This window comes from Macrobrachium rosenbergii, chromosome 22, assembly GCF_040412425.1.
Source record: "Macrobrachium rosenbergii isolate ZJJX-2024 chromosome 22, ASM4041242v1, whole genome shotgun sequence".
Taxonomy (NCBI): Eukaryota; Metazoa; Arthropoda; class Malacostraca; order Decapoda; family Palaemonidae; genus Macrobrachium; species Macrobrachium rosenbergii.
Window position 1 is genome coordinate 23568391 of NC_089762.1, and position 14251 is coordinate 23582641.

The window sequence follows — 14251 nt, forward strand, 5'->3', positions numbered from 1 at the left end:
CCAATAAGAGCAACACACCCATGACCTTCATCGCCAACAACGAAACAAATATCAACAAGAGAAAACATTATTATATTCCTTTTATCCCAACATTTACCAGAATAATAGATTACTATTTGCATGGTGCGGGGGGGAGGGGGCGGTGTGAGCTAGGGGGATCATTGTGTAAAGAAGTAGCCGCATATAAGGAAGTGGTAGCGATTGATTAGGGAACTGAATTTGAAAGGCCGCCATCAAGTCTAGCGAAGAATACTTTCACTTAAAACTATGACTCTAGCATGAAAAAATACATATATGACTTAACAGGTTAGCAAAGATGCCTTTGAGAAATACCAGGGGAGATTTGACATTATTTTTTGTGGATGGTAAAAAATAGAGGGAGTGACAATAAAGTACTGCGGAAAAAGAGTGGTCGGATCAGCTTGCTCTTTTGATGAATTCTAACAAGATTTGTTTTGCTGATCGTTAATAATTCATTCGCTAATTCTGTTGTTTATGACGGTTGTTTAGAAATTCATCTATAGGTTTTTACTTAACCCTAAGTATCAGAAGAGATATTCACTTTCATAAATATGTTTTCTGCCTACCAGTTTAAACTCATTGCATTTGAAGAGGTGTTTTTTCAGAGAAAAATTAACGGTAGTACAAATGAAACCAGCACGTGTGATATTTTCCAAGTCATCATCCTTTCCCTCGGCCGCTGCGACTTCAACTTCCCTTAATGAGCTCGAGTCGATGATGCACAAAAATCCTACAGCTGTTTCATCGATGACTCTGTGTATGCACCTTGAGCGAAGGGATCGTCATTCTATTTTTATGCTCTTGATCTAGACAATGCTGTTTAATGCCTGCTCTCGTCTTGTCTCTTTCCGTGTTGTTCTGTCAAACAATGCTGCCTTGACTTCCAAGTTCTCTCACACGTTTCAGCATCCTACAGCATCCTACCCCATATATATGCATATATATATATATATATATATATATATATATATATATATATATATATATATATAAAATGTATATATATATATATATATATATATATATGTATATATATGTATATGCATATCATATATGTATACTGCCACGCAATAGTGAATCGTGAAAATCAACGCATCGGAAATCTTCATGTAAAAGACCTAACTTCCTACGTAATGTAGGCGGTTTACTTTGCATTTTCTTCATAATTTTGAGTCTAAGTAGTATAATACAAATACAACAATCCCTTTTCTAAAATTTCAAGTTATACGCATTCTGATGAAAACGAGAGAGAGGAAAAACAAGCAAATCCATTACCTTCACTCTTCAAGTGAGCTAGTTCAGGTTCCCTCTTTTACCAAGTTCACGCGCAGTCATTTTTTATCTTTAGTGAGGAAATCGTCAGACAGCAGAGTCAACAAAGTGTTAAATGCATATCACTCCATCAATGCACTTTCTGGAACATTTTACGTCTCCAAGACCGGCAATTACCAGAGATTTCCAAACGTGAGATTTTGAGATTAACGGTCATGTTCGTTACTTCTGGCAACTGTGCGGCATCAAAGGGGCTTGGTTTTCGCTTTACCTTTCCTTAACCTGCTACCCACCGTACTGTACTGACAGCTAGGGATGAGGCAGTGTCTGTTCTCTTATTCGTGAGAGTATAATATCAAACGCTTTTAACATTTTACGAAGACACTAGAATGATTCCAGATGAGGGACACTGACTCAGTGAAAATTAATATTAACGACAATCGTCGTCAAGGAAATTTTTATGATAATCTTAATTAAAAGGGAAAAGTGAGTTCAAAATGCAAAGAGAAACTGTAGTTTATCATCGTTTTCATTTGCTAACTGACTGAAAGGTAGATTACATGAAGCGAAAGGTTCCGCTGTTAAAAATAAAGAACAGAAACCAGAATTTTACATTCTTCCATCCGCGTAGTTTTCCTAGTGTGTTACCAACTAGGTAATATTGGGAGACACTGTCAGGGTCACAGAATCCTCTGACATAACGCTCAAGATTTTATAGTTATTTACTTCAGACTGGTTTTGAGTAAAGAATAATCAGAGTAAATGCCATGAATGACGTCTTGGTTGTCTATTATAACTAAAAAATAGTTACTGGCAGAATTCTTGGTTGGTACAGAGAGAGAGAGAGAGAGAGAGAGAGAGAGAGAGAGAGAGAGAGAGAGAGAGACACTAGGTATCTTAGCCTCCAAAATCAAACTAGGAAAGATCGTTGAAACTTGTGTATATGAAATGGCAAATTCGTCGTGTATTAGAACGGGCAATTTTCCACATCGAGAAAACTTCCAAACTTTTTTTGGCGGCGGTTATGCGATTTCCTCTGGGCTACTTCCTTTCAGCTGCTGCTCCCAGAGAAGTTAGGACAATTACGAGTCGATCGCGTTAGTAAAAAGAAAACACATATGCGTATGTATACAAACTATATCTGTTAAACATGAATTTTCTCGAACGTAAATACACTATAATTTACAGCGTATGCAAGTAATCTAGCATATATATTTCTGTATATATATATATATATATATATATATATATATATATATATATATATATATATATATATATATATATGTATATATATATATATATATATGTATATATATATATATATATATATATATATATATATATATATATATACTGTATTTGTGTGAATTTTTACAAACTTGCAGAGGTGCACGCAAGATGGGTTCGCGTTTGAAAACATAATCATGACAACTTATAGAAAAGAGCTAAGAAAAGGGAAGTAAACCAAGCGTACCGGCTGATAAACCAACGTATCTAAACGACAATCTACTAAATAAAGTGACTCACTTTTGATGATGATTCCTTAACACACGCTAAGTACGCCGAGTCCCACACATTCACAAACACCTGGCGCGCTTCACCTGCTCTTCGCGCCTCTACACAGCCGCATTCGCAAGCTGACTGACTGAGTGAGGAAGATCGAGAAAACACACAACAGGGCGCTACGCTGCCCTTATCCTCCTCCCCCTACTTTTCCACTACCCCTTCATCCCTTCCCCACCCAGCGAACAACCGCCCTTGGGTCTCCACACGCGGCGTTATAAAAAATAATGCCGGGTCCCTTCCAACCGCCGCTTGGGCGTCGCTGGCGGTTGTGGAAAGGGGTTGCAAAGTCGCCGTACTGGTATGCGTGTGCCATAAGCCAGTACCTGTTGCTCCAGCTGAATCTCCCAGCGAGAAATCTGGTCTCAGTGTGCGCGCGTGTTTGTGCACGTGAATATCACGGAGGATTGGTACTCATTCTTTCAAACATGTAGCACGCTAGATAACACATACACGAGTTGATATTGGATGCGAATAATAAAAGAAAAAAACAGCTAATGCTCTTTGTACAGTGTACGCGGAGTAAGCAAAATTGAACCGGTGAAATTTGCGAAGATACGTTTAACTTGTATGAAGATTAATGTAGGTTGATTTGACTTGGATTGATTTATGGAATTTAGGCTGTTAGGCCAAGCACTGGGGCACGTTCGGCAGCTCAGTGTTTAAGACAGTAAAAAGAGGGAATTAGAGTGGTTGGACATCAAGTTAAAGAGATCCGGAAAACAAATTATATAAAGTACAACGGTCTAAGGTGGGTCTGAGAGAAAACCCCAGTTTCATTGAGAAGTAATAGTTAGAGAAGTCGGACAGCAAGTCTGAAGAAAGGAAAAGGGCAAGGAGATAAGTAAAAGGCTAAAGAGTGGATGCAGCAAGGGGCCGAAGGGACGCTGGGAACACGGAGGTGCACTGACGACACCACCCACCTGCGGGGAATTATTGTAGAGAGCTTTGAGATCCTCTGGGCATATAAAAAAGATGGAGGATGACTGATTGGTGTAAAGTGCATACAATACGGCAGTGTTCAGAGGAAGGAGGAAAGGAAGACCTACGAGTAAAGAGCTCTAGATAGTAACTGTGACAGATGTATTGAAAAGGAAGAGGCAGTTATCCAGGAAATATGCAGATGTGTGAAAGATAAAGGTAGTTGCTCATTGTGTGTTGCAGGGTTCGGCACACCGTTGATGAGCTTCTGTGTAGATGTATAAAGCATCCAATAGAGGGGCGTCATTTCAGATTTTTGATGGGGCGGGGGCAAAGGCGGTTTGGCGAGCGAAGCGATCCTAAAACATAAAATAGATAGATAGATAGAAAGATATAACTTAATGTGATGACACATTTGAATTTCGGTAGGAATAATGGAAAACCAGCTACTGTTACTTCTTAGGGCTTGGTGGGGTGAGGGGGGCAAGTTGAGGCTTGGGGGGGCAACTTGAGTCTGGGGGGCGGCAGTTGCCCCTCCCAGCCCCCCTAAATGACGCCCCTGATCCAATACTGTGTTCATCCACGACTCGGTAGTTAAAGTAGCTTCTGTGACAGTGACTGCTGTGGGTTTTTTTTAGATACCTCTTTTAAGGGAGATTGCTTAAAATTATATACATACATAACATGCATACACACTCACGCACGCACGTGCGCTCTCTCTCTCTCTCTCTCTCTCTCTCTCACACACACATGTGCTGTGTATATATATATATATATATATATATATATATATATATATATATATATATATATATATATATATATATATATATATATATATATATGTGAGAGAGAGATGAAAATTCAGAAATGACATTGAGATATAGTTGCAAAATTAAGGGGTACGAAAATGGTCTGATGTTTACAGATGGTATAGTTTTTGCTAGTGTTAGAGATGAAAAGCTGCAGAAACTAGTGACAGAATCTGCAAGTGTTAGCAAGAGATGGGCGTTTGAAGTTGATATGAGCAAGAGCAAAATGGAAACCCGAAAATTAACGTGGGTGACAAAAAATTTAAGTGATCAAAAATATGGTGGGATAACAGTAGTGGTAGATCACAGAATTGGTGAAGAAAGGAAGGTCGCGGAATGTTAGCCAAAGTTGGACTGTATGGAGGGCTTGTTGAGTTATTTCTCCTTAATGCAAGTGAAATGAGGATGATGAATGTGAATGATAAAAACGGTTGAAGTCGCTAGGATGATGGCTCAGGGAGTTCTGAGATGGTTACGTCATGCGGGAAGAATCGGGATGATAATTTGGTGAAAAAAAAAAAAACTATAGTTCGGAATGCTTGGCCAAAACGTGAGAGGAAAACACATATATTCAAGTTGCACTAATTTCGTATTTGGCACTGTTGCATAGCTTTGACAGTGAGGGATTTTGGCTGCCGCAATGTCCATATTTTTTCCCTTGTAGATACCGTGAGATACTACTCATTCTTGACAGTATCATCTTCAGAGTGTACAGTTCAAAATAATTGTAGTCATTACATTTCTTTTATTTTCTGAGATCAAAGAACATTGACATGTCTCTAATTCTTCATCAGCTTCGTTTACTGTTTCCATTGACATTTCCCTTATATAACGCTCAGTTATTTTAGACAATATGCAAATGCCTTACTGGAATGTTTTGCTGAACGTAAAATGAGAAAACAAAACCTGATGGCTAGGAGCTGGAAGTCCTGCCAAAGATGGCAAAGAAAGGAGACCTGTCTGAATTTGGCAATTATAAAAGTACTGTCCTGACATCGGACGCAATGAACTTATTCAGTATGCTCATTCTTATAAGCCCTAGAAAAAAATTGGTTTTAGAAAATGTTGGACTTCCATAAATCGATTATTTTGTGGTGAGACATACTGCGCAAGAGATATGCAACACAGGTTCTCTGCATGTGGAATTTAGTGAAACAATGAAAAAGACAGATCAAGCAATTAGCAAGGTGTAAGATTTAGAAATAAAATAGAGTGAAATTGCATACTCAATCAAAATTATGCACTCGTCTAGCACGAATCGTATTGCTATACAGGTATGGATCGTGGTATGACAAAGAAACTGTCTGACAGATTTTGTCGATTTGACAATAAGTCTTTAAGAAGAATATTATGATTCAGATGACAGGATAGAGGTAGAAATACTACCATAATGGGAATTACAGAAATTCCATATGTAGATATAATGGGAAAGTGAAGATACAGATAGTTTGGACGTGCCCTTCGTACCACTTCACGGAGAATGGTATGTGATTATGTAAGCTGGCTCCTTTGGGTATCAAGAGAGTTGGAAGACCCAGACCTACTTAGATGAGAACGCTGAAACGGGAGGCTGGAGATGAGTGGAAGTAAACGTTTGGGAAAGAAATGTGTGGAAGAATTTCACAATGATTATGACAGCGAATGTCCTAGGTGATGATGATAAGAGAACATCATACGGTTTATATACGATAAGACTCTGTGGCTTAAGGGTTTAATGAATGATGAAAATGATGTCAAGAATGTTGCCATCGACAATGAAAGATACGAAACACTACGATCTGAACATGTCATTAAACGATCAACGCAGATTAGGGAGATCGTCAGTTCCAAATAAAAGCTACGATGTCTACAAAAGATACGGTGCAATACAATCCTACAAAAGCCATAAAGTCGGCAATATTCGCTTTATGTGACTAGACTAGTTCTGTACCTCATTACCAAGGATAACAGTCATTGTTAATTCTCGAAGATTATATCCTGTCAAATGCCTGTCATTTCTGAACCCTCATACAACAGCACTAAAATCCTTTAAGACTCTCACGATACTACGTAATTACAATGGACCATGAATCTTGGCTTGATTTAGCGGGGTTGATTCTTATTTTGAAACCCCGAGACAAAGCTGTTTTAACTTGCAGTTGACAATCGTTTATTTCTAATAAGCGCAACTTTCTTATATTGCCTGAATTGATTTAGGATGATCATATTTTGAATTACGTTTAAATCTTTAATTTTAACGTTTTTGTATAGTTTTAATAGAAAATATTTTCTTTTGTATCGATATTGATTAACTTTAGTTTTCCAAAGTAATTTTCATGAAAATCTGACATATATTTGTTGTTATTTAGGTAACCATATTAAACTGAAATATAAATGTAACTTCATCGCAGAGGTGACGTCTTGCAGTAAATAAGGTTTATATAAAGTGAAAACTGAAACAGTTGTAGTATGGTTTTCAGTAAAATTGAGCAGAAGATGTATAGTCTTTGGGTGTGTACTGATGAACATTTGAACATAGGTTAAGTATGAACATTGTAAAAGTTCGATGTAACTATTTTTGGCAGAATGCTAAAAAAAAAAAAAAAACTCGAAAGATACTCGTGACTACTTGCCGATTAACAGAAGTATGAAATTATTACACAATACAACGGAGATTATGGTTCATAAATGGTAGTTTCAGGATTATTTAGGCACACAGTGAAACGTGGACATTTTTTTTAGGCCATATCATGTAAAACTGCCATGAATGTTGTAACTTGTATCAAGAGATTTTACAACGTAATCTGCTCAAGAAATTTTTAGTATAAATATGAAAGTTACTCATCAAATCCCAGTTTTACTGTTTTCTACGAAAAATTATAATTCATAGAAAATAATTATTGAAGGCGATACTCTAGTATTTCACAATACATAATGGCATAGGAAAAAAAGTAGTTGTTTTTTAGGATTAATAACCCACTCTGTGGATTAAATATATAATGCTGCTGGAGAAGGAAGTTGTGAATATACCAAGTGTGCTTTTACCATTAATCATGATATCAGTGGCTGTGATGTCAATCCCTACGCTGAACCTGCTTCAAATATATGAGACAGAGTATACAAGGGAACATCAAACCTAATCAATTACACACGATATGACACTTAGCGCCTCATAATTGGTTACTTGACATTAATCAGTGATGTCACGATCATTCGTTTCCATTTTCTGTTCATCATATGCGACCTATTTTGGTAAAATAATTTTAGTAGGAATATAAAATCTTAGTTTGTTAATCGTATTCAGTCCTTGATTTAAAATGTACCGAACGCCTATTATAATGATTTTATATTAGTAATTCGAATCAATGAAATTACTGCTCATGATTTGAATTGGATACCAATCATTAAATATTACTGTATTGTAAAATTCGATGATTTTGTAAAACCCAAAAGAATGAAGTATATGCATTTATTCTGCAATCGCAATGTAAAGATTTTTTTTTATTGGGGTCTGACAGTTTTATGACTGCATTTTACGACTTCTGTCAGCAGTCTGGGTGTGTCGAATCTCTTTTGTTTGTTTTGGAACCCCTTTTATGGGCCTTCGTTTGCTCTGTAAGGCAGCACCTTTTTGTTTGCTAGTTGCTGTTTAGATCGAATTTTCTTAAATTTCTGATTCCTGTCGTCGTAGTTGTCTTTGTATCTACATTTCTTTAGTATATTCTTAGATGTATAATTTGCAAGTTTCCAGTAAATTGTTAAATAATCTGTATGCTCAAACGCCCTTCTTGCAATGTCTGTATTACATCGTCGTATATTCATCTTTGCCAAACCGCTCGTAATGTGATGAATGCTTCGGGGAGATCTTTTCGGTATTTTGATTTCATATTCTTTATCGTTATGTTTGAATTTAGGCGCATCTCTTGAAAAACAATTTTCCACTGAATTACTAGTTATTCAAAAAATATGAACTCCGATAGACAAATCAGCTGGGCTAACCATGTGAACCAAATGAGTGCCGAAAAGACGGCCTTCAAAAGTAAAGGACTGACCTACCTGTTTTCCCTGTGTTGTATTTATTAGCAGCATAATTCTAGTGATGCTTGTCCCCTTGTTCCTCCCAAGCGCTTTGGTTTCTTGCTTACAGTTGCCTAATCAAAAGATTCTGAGTAGTCTGAAAAGTCTGCAGAATTGTTTCTAATTCGTATTTTATATGTCCACGAAACTTACTTCGTGTGAATCAAATTGTGATATATAAAAGGCTGCTAAAATCTCAACCTGTTTTGTTCTCTGTTATTAAAGCATATTTTTGAAAATGGGAATCGGTCGCTCGCTTTGATTTAGCATTCATCCTTTTGATAATTTGGGCTTAGGAATGGATGCCTTTTCGTTAAAGTACGCCCATGAAAGGACAGGTCTACTCAGGGCCGGATTTAGAAATTGGGGGCCGGGGGCACTTATGTTTAGGGAGGACCCCTCCCATAAAGAAATTGAATCATCTATAAAGATGAAAGTTTAATTATAAACGAGGAAATGGGTAATGTAAGGTTTTGAATAAAGTTTTTTTCAATTCTTACAATTTCATAGACTAAGAATAACTTTGGCCACATTATTCAGTTTATATTACATGGCAAATTACTATAAGGATTTGTGATCAAGAAAAGGTATGGATTATTATGGTGCATATATTTCTTCAATTTGTTCAAATTACTGTTAATTTTTTTTACAGTGCCTACAAAAATTCCCTCCTACACCTTACCTCAGTAAATTCTTTGACTAAATCATCAAAATGTATCTTTTTTATAACACTATTCTCTACATCTAACAAACATAAAGCACTTAACCTTTCATCAGTCATTGAGGCACTAAGATGATTTTTTATTAGTGGCAATTTGCTAAATGACCTTTTTCCTGAACAATTAGTAACCATCATGCTAAGATATATTCTAAAGGCTACATTAACATCTGGAAAGGTATCAGCAAGCTCTTTATCATGTAACAAAATTGCCTATTGGGATGGAGTGACACATGATCTGAGCTTGGCAAAAGCTGCAAATTGGATAATTTCCTCAACAAACACACTACTGTCACTGGAGTCTTTAGGAAAAGCACTGACAAATTTCTCAATCTGTTTTTATCTCAGCATCAGGTAAAGTACATAAATTGACTACTACTTTGAATCTGTCATACACCAATTGGTATGCTACCCTCCATTGTTGTAAGGCAACAGACAATTGATCTAAAATGACATTGAAAGTTTTACATCTGAATTTTTCTCTGGGGGAAAAATCTACTTCCTCTGGAGCTGAAGTTGTGTTTGTATCATATCGCTTATTTCTCTTTCTTGGCCTTTCTTTATTTGATTTGTTTTCTGTGTTGCCACATAAATTCTTGGCCTCTAGCTCCAACTCTTCATACCTTCCTCTAAGTGATTTTAGAAACTTTTCGAGAGAATCAATAAGATCAACCACTTTTTCAGGTCAACATCAATGCCTTGGAAAGCTTTGCTCGTTTTGTTGAACCGTACAAGTATTGTATTCCAATCTTAGCCATCAAAGCTGTCTCAAGACTGTTAATTTTGCTCCCCAGTACTCGAGCTTCATGTTTTACTTTAGGTGTATGCTCCGAGCCATTTTCAATATCTCTTGGAGCATTTAAAATAGAGTTGTATCCATCTACAAGGGCTTCAGTACCATCAGCTCTTGCTGACCAACGAGTGTCTGAAAGAGACTTCAAAGTTCGTACTCGTTTCTTTCCAGCCGAAGACTTCATTAGATTTGCCCATCGTTGTGTAGATGCAGAAAAAAAGGTGCATAAGCTCTGTGTGAAGCCAAAATATCTAACTTCTCCTACTCAGCAAGAGGCTGCTGTCTGTCCTATAAGATTGAGTGAGTGAGCAGCACAAGGAATATAAACTGCTGCTGAGTTTATATTTTTAAGTTTAGCCTGCATTCCTGCATTCCTGTATAGCGACCTAACATAACTTTGCACCACCACGGAGCAAATTCCAAATTGACAGCCACTTTAAAAAAATTAGTCATGATGGTCGATGGTTATGTAGGATTACCTAAAACCTAATTATAATAAAAAATACTATTAGGTTTTACTTTAATTTATTTTAGAGTAAAATTTTAATTTCCATAAAATTTGCCTTGCATTACAAAATGTTTGGCGGTTTCTCCGCGCTTTGGTAACACTGCGTTAGGGTAACAGTCACTGTATGCCACGGTCTTGTATGCAAAATTTGGATATTAGTAATTTTGAACTACAGGCTACAGTTTCAAATCTGGATCACAATGAAAATGATAATCATGCAGATTATGCTTCATCAAACACTGGCGTTTGTTTAAATGTCTGTTACTTTAACTTAACGCCATTAATGGCATCTTTTACATCATTAATCATTACAATTTCTAAAGAAAATAAAAAATAACTAATAAAATATTTCTCAGTATGTTACGAGTGGTCCCCCTAGATAACAAAATACTTTTTTTCCCAATATCTTACTAATTTCCCAACTATCTATTTTTTTTTAATCGGGGGGCACCCCTCAGACAGGGGGCCCGGGGCAATTTCTATCTATGCCCCCCTGTAAATCCGTTTCGGTGTGAGATAATTAAGAAATAGTGAAAACAAGATGAGGTCATCTAAATATCTTGAGAACTACAGAGCCAGAAATGACAAAAATTGCGTGAAAGTTTCCCTATGTAATGTAGATTCATATTATTGAAACAGGAACCCTGTGCCATAATAGAGTTCATAAGTTTTACCCGTGAATGTGTAGGAGAATTCTTTAAAAATCTTTTCTAGGTCTACGGGACTATAATTTTTCAAATTAGATCATGCAGTCATCATCATTCCGTGCACATGTAAGTTTGCTGAAACTACGGTCCCAGAGGCCACAGTAGGAATTTAAATTTTACATATGAATATATAGTAAACCCTTTATCATATACTTGTAAATGCATCGAGGTAGCTTAGGTAAGCACTTGTAACCCTTATTTTTAACATGTCCTCTTATTTTAGAAACGACTGTACCTAAAATATTGACTTGGGGCATATTTTAAGTTTTGAAAGGTCACAGTTCTTACATTCTCATATGAATTTCATATGTCATCAATGTATTTCATTTTCCTTAGACGCCAAAAGATAGGTTTGACCGTTTTTCATTCTAAGTGAATTTACGTGCATTATCTTTTCTATGAGGTATTGCATCTTTGTAGTGGTAGATATATACTTCTGTTATATAAAATATTTCTAACCCATATGGCATAGGAAAAAGGAAACATTACTTATTGCCGCCACCCTAGTTAATTTTTGGAGCCAGTCGTAACGGCCCTCGTCTGCCAGGGGAGTCTTCAGATGTGATTTTCTCTACAATCATTAAATTTCGAAATATCACATTTAGCTCCTTTTCTTGAGCAGTAGTGGGTTTCATCTAGCGTTTGAAAACAAATCAGCCAAAGGTAAACTGAAAGACCTTAAATAAAGAATATGTAAACGTTATGACATGTCGCCATGGTCGTCTTATTGCTGTAGTCTACAGTCTACACAACAACCCTCTGCCAACTTAACAAGACCCCTGTGGTGTAAGTCTGTTCAAGTTTCTGAGAAGTCACAAGAGTAGTACAAGACACGCTTTTTCTGATATTTGATAATTCAGAACTAAAACTTTTTAATCTAACCCACACTAAATCTAAAACCTACCATAGATTCTATATTAAAATTCGAAAAGTTGTATTTTATAATTTTTAAGAATTTCATTTCATCGTCGTATTTTTATTTTATGCTTCTATCCCTTCTCCAAAATCGTCTGCCCTGTGTCCCGTCTGCTGGGCATTCTCAAAAAAGGACTATTGTCTTGTACACTAAAAAAATCAATAATATACTTCGTGTTTTTATTATCAAAAGAAATTTATATAGAATATAATTTAATACTAGTTTTCAGCAAATACTGTCGTTTTATTGAAAAATAAAACGATTTCTGGGGCTTTCTGCTCTAAGTGTTTTGGTAACTCGAACAAAGCAGAGGACAAATTTACTGGAGAGATGAACACGAAAATTTAAGTTAATTTAAAGAAATTTTTTGTTCTCAATATATATTTATTATATAAATTTACACAAAATTTTATTTAATTTAATTTAATGTTTCAATATATAAATATATACGTTTAATTTAATGTTTCAATATATAATGTATATACAGTATATTTATATATACACATATATAAATTTAAATCAAATTCTTAATTCAGTTTAAAGTTAATTTACATTGAATTTATTAATATTGATATAAATTCATATAAATAGAAATAGTAAATGAGGAAGAGAAAGTAGAAGTGAAGTGTGGTGAAGCGGAAATAGGAAGAAATGAAGTGGAGAGAAGCAGAAGTGGAAAAACTAAAATGGAAGGAAGGGCATGTGGAAGAACTGAATCGAAGTGGAAGTGTAAATATTGAAAAAACGAAGTGGAGTGAAGTGTTACTACAAACTAGTGTGAGGTGAAGTGGAAAACTGAAGAGGAGTGAAATGCAGTGAAGTGGAAAAAGTGAAGTGTGGTGAAGTGATGTGTTGAAGTGGAGAAGTGAAGTGGAAAAAGTGAAGTGTGGTGAAGTGAAGCAGATAAAATGATGTGTGGTGAAGTGGAAAAAGTGAAGTTTGGTGAAGTGAAATGTGGTGAAGTGGAAAATGTGAAGTGTGGTGAAGGGAAGTGGAAAAAGCGAAGTGAAACAGTAAAAGTGAAGTTAAGAGAAGTTCAGTTCAGTGAAGTTAAGAAAGCGAAGTGAAAAAAGTGAAGTATGTTCAAGTGGCGAAAGTGAAGTGTAGTAAAGTGAAGTGGCGACATCTGTCATAAAATTTAGAAAGTATTCTTTATTTAAGGTCTTTTGAGTTTACCTTTGTACTGATTTGTGTTTCAAAGAGAAGAGAGAAAGAGAGAGAGACTGAAGAAAAGAGAGATAAATGTGATATTTAACCCAAAGGTTAATCGCCAAACAGTTCAACATTAAACTTACTTAGGAGGGATTAGAAACATGCAAACACACACTCAAATACATATGCATACACAAGCATATACAAACCTCCTACATGAATTTAAAGACATCTGGAAAATAGATCTAGATATCCGTTTTGCCCGCTTTTTAAAAAGATCTTTAGAAGTCTTCATCAAACTCTAGCATTCTTGAAGGAACTGAGTTCCTTCTTTTGCACAAAACTCTTCAGATTATTCCAGCAGAATAATCAGAAGGAAGACATCTGCAAAGTAGAAGATATCTGACTATTTGCCCGCTTTGAAAAGAGATCTTTTATTAAAATATCATCAAGGGACATAGCATCCTTGAAGGAACTGAGTTTCTTCTTTCTACACAGCTGGTCTTCTAGATTATTCTATCAGAATTACCAGAAGGAAGACATCTAACATTTATCTAGAAATACTATTTGCCTTTGTTTTAAGAGATTTTCTATTAGAAGAGTATTTGTTACTAGACATAGCATGAACTTGAAGGAGCTGAGTTCCTTTCTATAATCTACTAGATTATTCCAGCAAAACCAGAAAAGACATCTTTGGATAGATCTGGATATCCGACTATTTGCCCACTTTGACAGAGATCTTCTATTAAAAGAGTCTTCAAAGGGACATAGCATACTTGAAGGAATTGAGTTCTTTCTTTCTGCACAGC

At 35.9% G+C, this 14251-nt stretch overlaps 1 protein-coding gene and 1 long non-coding RNA gene across 2 annotated transcripts in view; one reads left to right on the plus strand and one right to left on the minus strand.

Moving 5' to 3' along the window:
* Window positions 1-2980, minus strand: part of LOC136850652 (glutamyl aminopeptidase-like) — a 77960-nt gene extending 74980 nt beyond the window's left edge. Inside the window, exon 1 of the mRNA XM_067124415.1 lies at window positions 2824-2980. The gene's annotated coding sequence lies outside the window, so the exon portion shown is untranslated. The remainder of the gene's footprint in view (window positions 1-2823) is intronic.
* The window catches only part of LOC136850653 (uncharacterized), a 76826-nt gene that overhangs the window by 48809 nt on the left and 13766 nt on the right, over window positions 1-14251 (plus strand). The window lies entirely within an intron of this gene.